General features: G+C 45.6%; 1 protein-coding gene and 1 long non-coding RNA gene across 2 annotated transcripts in view; both read left to right on the top strand.

Annotated features, from left to right (window-relative positions):
* Positions 1 to 13748, top strand: part of PODXL (podocalyxin like) — a 56141-nt gene that overhangs the window by 24152 nt on the left and 18241 nt on the right. The gene's annotated exons all lie outside the window — the stretch shown is intronic.
* LOC123606883 lies at positions 1145 to 13212 on the top strand. Its single transcript, XR_006716540.1, has 3 exons — positions 1145 to 1155; positions 4989 to 4994; positions 12781 to 13212. It is a non-coding gene; the product is annotated as an uncharacterized LOC123606883 (long non-coding RNA).

The following is a 13748-nucleotide window of genomic DNA, read 5'->3' as shown; positions in this document are numbered from 1 at the left end:
AGGTCGGTCAGTTCTTGGAAAGGGGTGCCCAGAGGGCAAGGCCACTGGAGCAGCTGGTTAGCGCGGCTCTCTTGTCACAGCAAAAGCAGACCTACCTGTGCCTCCACATCTGCAGGGACCTGAGAAACCTTGTCGCTTTCACAGATGTGCTTCGTGGGGGATCAGAGGCAGAACTGGGATGTGAAAGCTCAGATCTCCGGATTCCCAGTCTATGTGCTTTCCTTTATCGCTCCAGTCCGGGAAGACGCCAGCTTACCCCACCTGGTTTCTGCCATTTTACCGTGCCCGCCCCCCCCCCCCCCCCCCCCCCCCCCGTCCCCCCTGCCCCTGGCTTTTTGGTGTTATTTCCCTGGAGATAAAAGTGTAGTTGGGGGTGATGAGCTGGGGGTAACAAAGGAAGGAGGGGGTGGACGCTGGTGTCCAGGCCTGGCCCTCCCTCCCATCTAACTGCCTTCCTGCCCTCCTTCCACACGCCCTCTTCCTGGGGCATTCTTTCCAGTTTCCTTTCTCGCTATTAATAGCCCAGAGTCACCCCAGGTCTGTCAGTGGCCAGGAACAGGAGGAAGCAGGCCCTCACCGAAGGCTGGGAGCAGCCTTCTCCTCTCCCCAGGGGAGCAGACAGGCCGAGCCTTGCCTCCCGCTCTCCCAGTGCAGACAGGCGTGCGGCCCCCTTCCCCCGCTCATTTCTTTCAAGACCTGCTTCACTGTCCTCTCCTGCTTGCTCTTCTCTCTGACCTCTTCGGCACCCCTCCCTCGCCGCACCTTCATTTCTTCCTCCCCTTCTTAATTCTGGGTGACCTCAGTGCCACCCGTATAAACAGCGAGATACCGTGGCCTCCCACTTTCTTGACGGTCTCCCATCTCTGCTGTTTCACACCCTGTACCTTGTCACTGCCACAAACTACCTCCTCTGAGATCTAAGCATTGCGTTCTTTGATTGCTCTTCCTCTGCCGTCCAGTTCATTTGCTCAAGTACGCCCGTACTGGAACCCGTGCCTATACATAATGCTCGAACCTAGACAGCCCGTCCTAGTGACCCACCCCCTCCTCGTGGCCTCTGGCCCCCCATCTGTCCATAAGGAGAACCCTCCTGTCCTTCGCCATGCACCATCATAGCCCGACCTCCCAAATATCAAGTCCCTTGCACCCTTTCCCGTCCCTGTGCTCACCTAGCAAACCCCGTTCCCGGATGGACCCCGCCTCCATTTTTTGCGTGCCCACACCTAAGGACTGGAACACTCCTGGGGCAAAGCCACGCACTGGCTGATGGGATTAATTTAAAATGTGTGATTCCAGGCCTCAGTTTGGCACCAACTACTACTTGGCATTCGTTCTTTATTTCTCAAGGTGCAGACCTCTGACCAGCAGCGGCAGAATCCCCGGAACTGGTTAGAAATGTGAATTCTCATGCTCTATCCCAGACCTGCTGAATCAGAAAGTCTGGGGCTGGGTTCTGCACTTAGGGTTTTAACAAGTCCTCCAAGCGATTCTGATGCTCATTGAAGTTGGAGAACCCTTTTCTAGTAGGCTGTCTTTTCCCCTTTCCAAAACGAGCGTTGCGTACTTTTTCCTTCCACGAACTTCATCTGTAACAGCATGACTTGATTGAGAACACTTAATCTTTCTGCCACCAAAATTACAAACGCACTTAGGTCTGTGCCCATCTTTTTTCCATTTCCAAGGCAGAAGTGTCCGACCTTCTAACGAAGGTCAGGTCTGCGGGGGGCGGGGGGGGGGCACTTGGGATTCACACGCTTATATCCCCTTCTGTATCTTAAGGACCCAAAGAGACAGTAGAGAGGAAGCAAAACAAAAGGAGCTTTCTTTTTTTTGGTGTTTGTTTATTCATTTGAGAGAGAGAGAGCGCGCGTGCACATGAGCTGGGGAGAGGCAGAGAGAGGGAGGCAGAATCGAATGCAGGCTCAGCGCTGTCAACACAGAACCTGATGTGGGACTTGAACTCACAAACCATGAGATCAGATGCTTAACCGACAGAGCCACCCAGGCACCCCTAAATTTTTTTTTTTTAACATATACTCATTTTTGAGAGTGAGAGAGACAGAGCATGAGCGGGGGAGGGGCAGAGAGAGAGAGGGAGACACAGAATCCGAAGCAGGCTCTAGGAAGCAGGCTCCAGGCTCCGAGCTGTCAGCACAGAGCCCAACGCGGGGCTTGAACTCATAGAGTGTGAGATCATGACCTGAGCCGAAGTCGGACACTCAACCGACTGAGCCACCCAGGCGCCCCATTGTTAGGGGCATTTTTTAAGTTTATTTTTTAATTTTTATTTTGAGAGAGAGAGAGCAAGCAGGGGAGGGGCAGAGAGAGAGGGAGAGAGAGAGAATCCCAGGCAGGTTCTGTGCTGTCAGCAAAGAGCTCGACCATGACCTGAGCCGAAGTCGAGTCGGACACCCAACCGACTGGGCCACCTGGGCGCCCCCATTAGGGTCATTCTTATAAATGCATCCTGATTCATACATGGCTCCCTAGGATAAATGCCTAGTGGTACAACTAAAAGATGTCTTTTTTTTTTTTTAATTAAAAAAATAAAATTTTTTAGTGTTTATTTTTGAGACAGCATGAACAGGGGAGGGTCACAGAGAGAGGGAGACAATGTTACAAGCATTTTCTGATTCGTTTTCATTTTCCTTTTGGTTTCTTTTTTGTTTTTTAACTTTTTTCTTTTTAAGCAATTTTAGATTTGCCGAAAAGTTGCAAAGAGGATACGGAGAGTTTTATATCCCTTTCCTTCAGCGTTGGCCTAATATTATAGTCCTACATAATTGTGGTACATTTATCACAACTGAGAAATTACCACTGGCACAACACAACTAAACTACAGACTTTATTCCTGTTTTACCATTATTTCCACTCATGGTCTTTTTTGTTCCAGAATATATTGCATTCATGTCACCATGAATGAGTCTGAGTCACCATGTCTGAGTAGTCTCTCCCAATCTGTGACAGTTTTTCAGTCTTTCCTTATTGTTTATAATCTTGCTGGTTTTTAAGAGTACTAGCCAGATATTTGTAGAATGGCCTTCAATTTTGATGTGTCCGATGTTCTTAAATTTTTCCCGTGATTAGACTGGGGATATATATTATTTATTAATTTTTTTAAAAATTCAAGTATTGAAGTATACTAATACAATCGTGTATTAGTTCTAGGTGAACAACGTAGTGATTCAACAACTAATAAATATACATTAGGAAATGCTTACAGTGATAAGCGTAGTTACCATCTGAGGGGTTATGCATGTTTAGAAAGAGGAGGGCAGAGCTGAAGTACCCTTCTCATGACATCTTACCAGGGGACAAGATGACCGGTCACTACTTACCATCGGTGATGTTAACGTTGATCGTTTGGTTAAGATGATGTGTCTACCAGATTTCTCCACTTTTTTTTTTTTTAATAATTTTTTGAATGTTTAATTATTTTTGAGAGGTGGGGGGAGCAGAGAGAGAGGGAGACACAAATCTGAAGCAGGCTCCAGGTTCTGACCTGTCAGCACTGAGCCCCACGTGGGGCTCAAATCCAGGAACCCTCAGATCATGACTTAAGTCGAAGTCAGATGCTTAACTGACTGGGCCGCCCAGGCGCCCCCCAGAGTTCTCCACCTTAAAGTTGTTACTAGTTTGCCCTTTCCATTCTCTGCTAGAAGAGAGCCCTTAAGGGGCGCCTGGGTGGCTCAGTCCCTTGAACTTCGGACTCTTGATTTCATGTCAGGTCCTGATCCCAGGGTTGTGGGATCCAGCCCCACCTCTGGCTCCACGCAGTACATGGAGCCTGCTTGGGGTTCCTCTGGCTCCCTCTGCCCTTCCCCCGTTTGCACAAGCACGCGGTCTCTCTCAATTAAAACAAAAAAAAAAAAGAAAAGAAAAAGAGCCCCTGGGACCTGCACACCCTCTGATGGGGATGAGGGTGGGGGAATATACTTCCTTCTGGAGGCAGGAAGGGTATCTACAAATTGTTGGAATCCTGTAAACGATTTTGTTCCTTCTGCCCATTTTCCTTTACGTGCAAGGACTCTGTGGGGCTCAAATCGCTGCAGGTATGGCCACTGGGGGCTCCTTCAGATTGCTCCCTAGGTCTTTTGGACTTGGCCCGCCTTTTTTTTTTTTTTTTTTTTTTTTTTTTTAAAGCACTTCCTTACTTTCTGACACGTCCCAGCCTCATCCTGCATTTTCCTTACATCAGCACTGGAATCAAGCCATTTCTCCAAGGAGCCCTGGTTCCTGATTTTGGAGAATGGTTGGGTATACTTAAGGCCACTACTTTTTTTTATTGTTTTATTTGTTTTAGAGAGGGAGACAGAGCGTGAGTGGGGAGGAACAGAGAGAGAGGGAGACAGGGAATCTGAAGCAGGCTCCAGGCTCCGAGCTGTCAGCACAGAGCCTGACACGGGGCTCGAACTCACGAGCCGCGAGGTCATGATCTGAGCCGAGGTCAGACACATAACCACCTGAGCCACCCAGGGGCCCTTGTGTATACTTGATACTGCTGGCGTGTGGCTGCTTCTAGACCCTCTCAGTGGACAGAGCTAAGAAATACTCATTTGTTTACCACTTGTGTGTGCACACATCTGGATCGTTTCTTTGTATGTGTGTGTTAAATCATGCATTCATACTGACATCTGTCACTAACCAAACAGCTTCTTCCCTACCTGCCTTACTTATAACTTCCTTCTCTGACGTGGAGAAACTTGGCTCCTGTTATTTATTCATCATTTATTTACTTATATACCAACTCTGGTATACATACAAAGTAGATTTTTAATTGACAACCCACACTCTCTTGCTTTCTTTTTCTTTTTCTTTTTTTTTTAAAGTAGGCTCCATGCTCGGTGCAGAGCCCAGTGTGGGGCTTGAACTCATGACCCTGAGAGCAAGACCTGAGCTGAGATCAAGAGTCGGATGCTTAACCGACTGAGCCACCCAGGTACCCCAACAACCCGTACTCTTGTGAGGAACAAATTTACCCCTTAGAGTACACGGTTTGTGTGTATTCTTTTTGTCTTTAGCTTTACAGTACCCAGTCAGTGAACTATTTTCACTTTGGTTAGCTGTTTTCTCCCATCTCTCCAGGGAGGTTATGTTATACATTTGTAACATCGTTAAGTTTATTTTCATAGTCTCCATACATCCTAGGATTTTTTGATTTTTTTTTCTTCTTCTAAATTTGCACCAAGTTAATTCTTTGGGTATTCAATTCTATGGGTTTCAGCAAATGCAGTCTTACATCCATCACCCCAGTACTATATAGAGCAAGCAGTTTCGGGGTGCCTGGTTGGCTCAGTCGGTAAAGCATGTGAGTTCGAGCTCCCCCGTTGGGTGCAGAGATTGCTTAAAAAATAAAATCTAAAAAAAAAAAAAAAAAAAAAAAAAGGTTCCATTGTACTAAGTCAGTTCTCCCTTCCCTCAAACACTGACCCGTTTTCTATTCCTACAGTTTTGCCTTTTCCATAATATCATATAAATGACCTCAGACAGATTCACCCATGTAATGTGAATCAATAGTTCCTTTTTTATTCTTAAGTAGTCGTTGTATGGATGTGTGACAGTTTGTTTATCCATTCATTTGTTGAAAGATATCTTGGTTGTTTCCAGTTTTCAATGATTATGAATCGGTGGTAAACATTAGCATTTAGATTTCTGTGTCACCACGAGTTTTCAGTCCTTTTGAGTAAATACTAAGAATGTAACTGCTGGGTCACATGGTAATTGTATGCCAACCTAAAAGAAACTGCAAAACTGTTTTCCAAAGTTTGCGTTCCCGCTAGCAATGTGTGAGAGTTCCTGTTTAACTTGATATTGTCAGATTGTTTTTAGCCATGTAATAGATGTGTAATGGCATTGCAGTGTGGCTCTAATTTGCATTTGCCTAACGACACTGAAGATCGTTTCATATGCTTATTGGCCATCTGTATCTCTTCTTTGGTGATTTTTTCCTTGTAGATCTTTTGCCCGTTAAAAAAAAGATTGAGTTATCTTTTTATTGTTGAGTTTAAGTTATTTAGGAGATGTTTTTCCCTTCTTACTGAACTGCTAGGACTTCCTGTACAATGTTAAATAGGAGTGGGGAGAGAGGACATCCTTGCCCTATTCCCAGATTTAAGAGCAAAACATTCAGTCTCTCCACATTAGGTATGTTAGCTGTTGGCTTAATTCAGAGATATCATTTATTAGGTTAGGAGAATTCCCTCCTATTCCTAGTTTGCTCAGCGCTGTTTTTTTTTTTTTTTTTCCAAGGCATTATTTTTAAGTAATCTCTACACCCCACATGGGGCTGACACAACCCCGTGATCAAGAGTCCCATGCTCCACTGACTGAGCCAGCCAAGTGCCCAAGTTTTTTTTTAATCATAAATGATGAATTTTGTCAAATGATTTTTCTGCATATATTGAGATGATCATATGGTTTTTCATTTTGTTGTTAATATGGTGAATTGCATTGATTTTTCAAGTACTGAATTAGCCATGAGATGAACCTCGCTTAATCATGATATATTATCTTTTTTATATATTGCCGGGTTTGATTAGTCATTAGGGAAATACAAATTAAAACCACTTCATGCTGAGTAAAATGGCTGTAATAAAAAGGTGGTAACAGTTGCTGGTGAGGAGGTGGAGAAATTGAATCCTTACACACTGCTTGTGGGCGTGTAATATGGTGCAGCCATTTTTGAAGACAATTTGGCAGTTCCTCAAAACGCTAAATCTAGAGTTACCATATGATCCCGAAATTCCACTCCTCATATATGCAAGAGAAATGAAAACATATGTCTACACGGAAACTTGTACATGAAGGCTTATAGCTGCATTATTCAAATAGCCAAAAGTTGAAACAACCCACGTGTTCGTTATCTGACAAAAGGATAGACAAAATGTGGTATATCCATACACTGGAGTATTATTCAGCAATAAAAAGAAATAAAGAGCAGACACATGCTATGACTGGGGTGAAGCTAAAAAACGTTACATGAAGTGGAAATAGCCAGTCACGACAGACCATTCGTTGTAGGATTCCATTTATGTGGGATGTTCAGAACGGGCAAATCTCCAGAGACAGTAGCTTGCTGGTTGCCCAGCACCTGGCTTTTTCCTCTGCTGTGTCTTCAGTGTGAGAGTTTTGTGTTCATGTAGTCAAGAGTTGGGCTTCGTTTAAAACCTGTTGCGGGGCGCCTGGGTGGCTGAGTCAGTTAAGCCTCCGTCCGACTTCAGCTCAGGTCGTGATCTTGCGGTTCGTGGGTTCAAGCCCCGCATCTGGCTCTAGCTGACCGCTCAGAGCCTGGAGCCTGCTTCGCATTCTGTGTCTCCCTCTCTCTCTGCCCCTCCCCCACTTATGCTCTGTCTTTCTGTCTCTCAAAAATAAACGTAAAACAAAAACAAAAAACTGTCGCACCACGGGCTGCAAATCCCTGTGTCTCCCTGTTTGGCTGTGGATCTTCCCTTTCTGCTGCTCTGCAGAGCGTCTTTCCCAGTTTCCACCAGCTGTATTCCACTCACTTGTACTTCACACTTGCTGTTGTTAGTGATGAGGGTTTTTGGGGGTGATAGTGGAGTGTGTGGGGTCTGGAGTTGACGATCAACAAAGAATTCTTGAAGATGTCTTTGGTGCAAGAAGGTGATTTTATCAAAGCTGGAAGACAGGACCCGCGGGCAGGAAGAGCTGCCCAGGGGCCATGAGACCCTGGTGGTATACTCGGGGGGTTGGGGGAGGTAAAATCCTGGAAGTTTCCAAGGAGACTTTCTAATTGCTAAAGAAGACTCAGAGGAAGCTGGAGGCCTAGCAGTTGTCTGGCTCAGGTTGTTTTTCCCTCTAGCAAAGCATTAGCATTAAGACTGTAGGGTTAAGTAGTTCCTGAGAAGACACGTTTTCCTCCGCCTGCCCCAAGTATTTGCCAGTGGGCTGCAGGTTATAAGGAATTTTAATTTTATCTGCCATTTCCTTCTGCCTTTGTTTCCCACATCAGCTAGCACTTTGGGTTACTGGCAGGGAGAAGGTCATTCTCTGATGTTTTGATTAAACGGGATTCTTCCATAGGTGCTGGAACCTGGGGCTTGAGGGTGTGGCCTTCCTTGGCGTTCTACTTCTTTTCTAGAAGTTACTCTGGACTTCTCACGTATCCTTGCCCTCCCTAGGGCTAAAGAGCTTTTTTTAGTTTTCCTGTTCCCTTTCCCAGCTGCAATGGCTTTCCACCAGTGCCTCTAGGCTATAATGTTTTGCCTTTCTCCAGTAGTTTAAGCTTTTGATTCCTAGAAGAAATGGGAGAGCTGAATCTGGGCAGGGTTTCATTGCTCTCATTTTCTATCCCCAGCTTTGGTGAGTTTCCACTCATGTCGTGCCCTCAGGCTATGGGTTTTGTTGACTCTCACGAAAAGTAGGGATTTTTTTTTTTTTCCCCCATAGGGGGTGTGGGTTTCATGGAGTTTCAGCAGTGACTACTGTTTTCTTCCCTAGCCAGTCCCACCGGGGAACTTTCTTCTCAAGGTTCTCCCCAGTCCTCCTCATGAAGCCCTGGTGGGGTTACCAGGACGAGAAAGCCTCCACGGGGTGGGAACCGTGTCTGCAGCTCCCGGGGCTTCACATGTTCACACTAGCCCATACTCAGCCTTTCACGATTCATTAATCTTACCAAACTCTGTCCCAGGCAAACAAATGCGTGGGTCCCATTTCTCCTGCAATTGTGTGTCTCCACTTTTCAAGAGACTTGTTGACCCATGACCTCAGTTCTCCAGTGATTCAAGAAAAGTCATTAATTTTCTGTTTCTTAAGCTTTTTTCTTGTTCTAAGGATGGGAGCAATGTTCTTTCGGGCTCTGTTCTCGTTGGTTTAAAACTAAAGTCCTGTGGTTCTTTGGATGCACACAGATTCTTAATTTTGATAAAGCCAAATTTATCCGCCGTTTTCTTTGGTTTGTACTTTTCATGTTTTGTTGATTGACAACTGTGTATGAGCTAGTTCTTTAAAAAAATTTTTTTTTTTAACATTTATTTATTTTTGAGACAGAGAGAGAGAGAGCATGAACAGGGGAGGGTCAGAGAAAGAGGGAGACATAGAATCTGAAACAGGCTCCAGGCTCTGAGCTGTCAGCACAGAGCTCGACGCGGGGCTCGAACCCACGGACCGCGAGATCATGACCTGAGCCGAAGTCGGACGCTTAACCGACTGAGCCACCCAGGCGCCCCTGAGCTAGTTCTTTTAACAGACACGCATATTAAGGCAGGCAGACTATGCTGTGGAGAAGTTCATGTAAAAGGCTGGAATTATTTGATCCTTGAATCCAGGCTTAGATTTTCTGTATGAGAAAGTGTTAACTACTAATTCACTTTCTTTAAGCATATAGGATAACTTATTTCTATTTCTTCTTGAGTCATTCTGGTAAGTTCTATTTTCTTAAAAATTTGTCCATCTAATCTGCTTCAGATTTATCAGCACTCATACTAGCCTATACTATAAGTATCTGTTATTTTTATACCTCATATTTTGTATTTATGCATTCTGGGTTATGTTTTCCTTTGGTCAACCTCATCTAAGAGGTTTTAAAAAAATATTTATTTTAATTTTTGAGAGAGAGAGAGAGAGAGAGAGAGAGAGAGCAAGCGAACAGGGAAAGGGGCAGAGAGAGAATCCCCAGCAGGCTCCATTCATGCTCAGCGTGGCGCCCAGTGCGGGGCTTGATTCCACAACCGTGAGAACATGACCTGAGCCAAAATCAAGAGTCACATGCTTAACCAACTGAGCCAACCAAGCATCCCTTAGTTTTTAAAGAAAATTTGTTTTGGGGCATCTGGCTGGTTTGGTTGGTAGAGCGTTCAACTCTAGGTCGCGGGATCATGAGTTCAAGCCCCATGTTGGGTGTAGAGATTACTTTTAAAAAAGTGAGTAATAATGGGGTTCCTGGGTGGCTCAGTCAGTTAAGAGTCCAACTCTTGATTTTGACTCAGGTCATGATCTCATGGTTTTTGAGATTGAGGCCCATGTTGGGTTTTGCATTAACAGCAAGGAGCCTGCTTAGGATTCTCTCTCTCTCTCTCTCTCTCTCTCTCTCTCTCTGCTTCTCCACTCGCGCTCTCTCTCACCCAAAATAAATAAATAAGCTTAAAAAATGAGTAATAAAATTTTCTTAAATTCCTATATTAAAAAATCTGTTTCTCTGTTGATATTTGCTATTGTCTTTTGTTTTCCATTTCATTAATTTCTGCTTTTATCTTTATTTCATTCCTCCTATTTTTTTTTTTTTTTTGCACCTTTCCATGATCAAATTGCAGAATATATACAGTACCAGATCTGAGCGGGTCCTAAATGCATTGTAAATTGCAATGTGGCTCACACTCTAGCATGTCTGTTCCTGCCATACTGCCAGCCTTTCCCTCAACTCATCCCCAAAAGGCCCAAAGAGTATAGTTCCCTGTGATCAGTTGTCTGACGAGTGTGAATGAAGCCAAGTTATGTTTATGTATGTAATATGCTGGAGCCAGGCAAGAGTGGACTGCTGTGGGATAATAGCCCTGTTTAGGGGAGACACTGAAGCATAGTAAGGAAGGAAAGAAAGTTCTTCCAGTGGGTAGCACTTTGAATAGTACATTTCATAGTCAGTTTTTTTTTTTGTTTTTTTGTTTTTAATATGAAATTTATTGTCAAATTGGTTTCCATACAATACCCAGTGTTCCTCCCAACAGGTGCCCTCCTCAATACCCATCACCCACCCTCCCCTCCCTCCCACCCCCCATCAGCCCTCAATTTATTCTCAGTTTTTAAGAGTCTCTTATAGTTTGGCTCCCTCCCTCTCTAACTTTATTTCCCCTTCACCTCCCCCATGGTCTTCTGTTAAGTTTCTCAGGATCCATATAAGAGTGAAAACATACGGTATCTGTCTTTGTCTGCCTGACCTATTTCACTTAGCATAACACTCTCCAGTTCCGTCCACGTTGCTACAAAAGGCCACATTTCATTCTTTCTCGTTGCCACGTAGTATTCCATTGTGTATATAAACCACAATTTCTTTATCCATTCATCAGTTGATGGACATTTAGGCTCTTTCCATAATTTGGCTATTGTTGAAAGTGCTGCTATAAACACTGGGGTACAAGTGCCCCTATGCATCAGCACTCCTGTATCCCTTGGGTAAATTCTTAGCAGTGCTATTGCTGGGTCATAGGGTAGATCTATTTTTAATTTTTTGAGGAACCTCCACACTGTTTTCCAGAGTGGCTGCACCAGTTTGCATTCCCATGTTATTTGTTTTTTTCAAGGCAAGCTATACTGAGGTGAGGATCTGACCAGATTCACAGGCAATAGCTAATGATAGATAAGGACTTAGAAGGAACAAGAATAGAGAATCAGTGCAAGGAAGTGTATGGAAGAGGCGTGTGGATAGACCTCTTGGGATAGATCTGGAGTGCAAGGATTTAAATCTCACTTGTGATCATCAGATGAGTGAGATACTCGTTATGCCTCAGTTAGCTTCTTTCTCCATCCACCTACATGATTGCTCTGTGGGCTCATGAACAAGTGGCCATGACGCAGGGAGGCTGAAAAGGACACATTCTGGATCTGAATGTATTTTCCCACCTGCCATGTTCTGTTGGCGACCCCATTCGCCATCATGATATTCCACAGAGCAAAGGGCTTCACCAAGGAACTCACTCTAAGGCAAAGTGAGTGGAGCATTATTAACAAGACTTTCTCCTCTTACTATGACTCCTACATGCTGCTGGAGGAATATGGTTGGGACTCAGGATACCTGTGGTGCCTCCCGGCATTCATCCTGACAGCATCCCTAAGACCTAGATCTTTCAGAAATGAAATCAAGAAAGGAAGGAAGGAAGGGAGGGAGGGAGAGAGAGGGAGAAAGAAAAAAGAAAGAAAAATAGGGAGAGAGAGAAAAAAAGAGGGAGGGAGGGAGAGGGAGAGAGAGAGAAATGTCAATGTAATGATGTCATTGATGCGTGTACTGAATTAACCCATGTTTGGTGGTAGAAATGATGTCTTCTCAGACAAGTTCAGGAGAAAGGTTCTAGGTATGGTTTCTGACCTAAGCCTGGTTCGTTAGCCATCTTAAGTGATTTTGTTAGCTAAGGGATTATCTTTTTGTTTGTTTTAACCTTCTGCTTGGAGTTTATTTTCCACTTGGTGGGAGGCACACCTTCGTGGGGGTGTCAGGAAGGCTTGCATGTGGCTTGGATAGTAGAGGGTGGGGTTCTCTCAGCTTCCTTTTTGGTGTTTGCAGGGTTTTTTTTTTATATTTATTTAAAAAAAACTTTTTTTTTTTTTAACGTTTATTTATTTTTGAGACAGAGAGAGACAGAGCGTGAACGGGGGAGGGGAGAGAGAGAGGGAGACACAGAATCGGAAGCAGGCTCCAGGCTCTGAGCCATCAGCCCAGAGCCCGACGCGGGGCTCGAACTCACAGACCGCGAGATCGTGACCCGGGCCGAAGTCGGACGCTTAACCGACTGAGCCACCCAGGCGCCCCCGGTGTTTGCAGTTTTGATGTTAAAGACCCCACTGCTTCTGCCTGCTGCAGCCTGCCTAGTCTACGGGGAGGGGAGGAAAGGGACCCCGGGGAGCCTAGTGCCTCCTGAAGCCTGGTGGCTGGTGGTGGCCACTCAGGACTGGGGCGGGGTGTCGGCTTTGCCAGGCTGGCCGCCAGGCTGCTTTCTCGTGACTTCCAGAGCCAAGTCACAGGTGATTGTGGTGTTGGAGGCCTGGGGAGGTTCCAAGCCTGCGGAGTCTAACGCCGTAGCCATGAATGGGAGAGCGGACTTCCCGACAAAGAAGCTTGCCCACCAGTGACCTGGGTAGGCCTCGGGGGACCAGGGTGGTGAAGGATGGCTTCCCCAGGATATTCTGCACTTCCGCAGGAGCTGTTACTGGAAGTGGAACCCAGGCGGTGGCTGTAATAGTTGTGGGTGGCTGCGAGCAAGCCGCGATAGGGGGTGGCTTCCTTGCTGTCGTTTGTGGGCTGGTGGAAACCTTGGCAGCGACCCCTCCCAGGCTTCGGCATGTGATCGTGGGTGGTGAGGATGGTGAGGATGGTGATGGGGGCGCTAGGCCACAGAACCAATTTGCAAAGGAGACCAGGGAAAACTGCTGCACAGCTGAGATGCCCACAGGGCTCCGCTTTCTGTTTAATGCAGACAGAGTTGACTTTAAAAATTTTTTTTTAATGCTTATTTGTTTTTGAGACAGAGACAGAGCACGAGTGGGGGAGGGGGGTTGGGGGGGGGAGGGAGGGAAGCAGATAGACACAGAATCCAAAGGAGCCTCCAGGCTCTGAGCTGTCAGCACAGAGCCTGACACAGGGCTCGAACTCACAAACCATGAGATCAGGACCTGAGCTGAAGTCGGATGCTTAACCAACTGAGCCACCCAGGCGCCCGAGACAGAGTTGATTTTCAGTGTTTGAAACTAAGAACCCTGGTTTCTACAGCGAAATAAGTCGGCTGGAGGAGCAGATTAGGAGGTTGAGTAGCATGCTCCCCAAAAGATGTGTTCAAACCCTAATCCCCAGTACTTGGTGTCAGCCAATGTGACTTGATTTGGAAACAGGGTCTCTGCAGATATAATCAAGTTAAGATCATACTGGATTAGGTCATACTAGATTCGGGTGAGCCCTAAATCCACGACTAGTGTCCTTATAAAAGGCCAGACACACAGGGAGGAAGGCCATGTGATGCTGGGGCCATAAATTGGAGGGATATAACAATAAGCCAAGGAATACCAAAGACTGCCACAAAGAAGCA

Source organism: Leopardus geoffroyi, chromosome A2, assembly GCF_018350155.1.
Source record: "Leopardus geoffroyi isolate Oge1 chromosome A2, O.geoffroyi_Oge1_pat1.0, whole genome shotgun sequence".
NCBI lineage: Eukaryota > Metazoa > Chordata > Mammalia > Carnivora > Felidae > Leopardus > Leopardus geoffroyi.
This window is presented reverse-complemented; position numbering and strand designations above follow the sequence as displayed.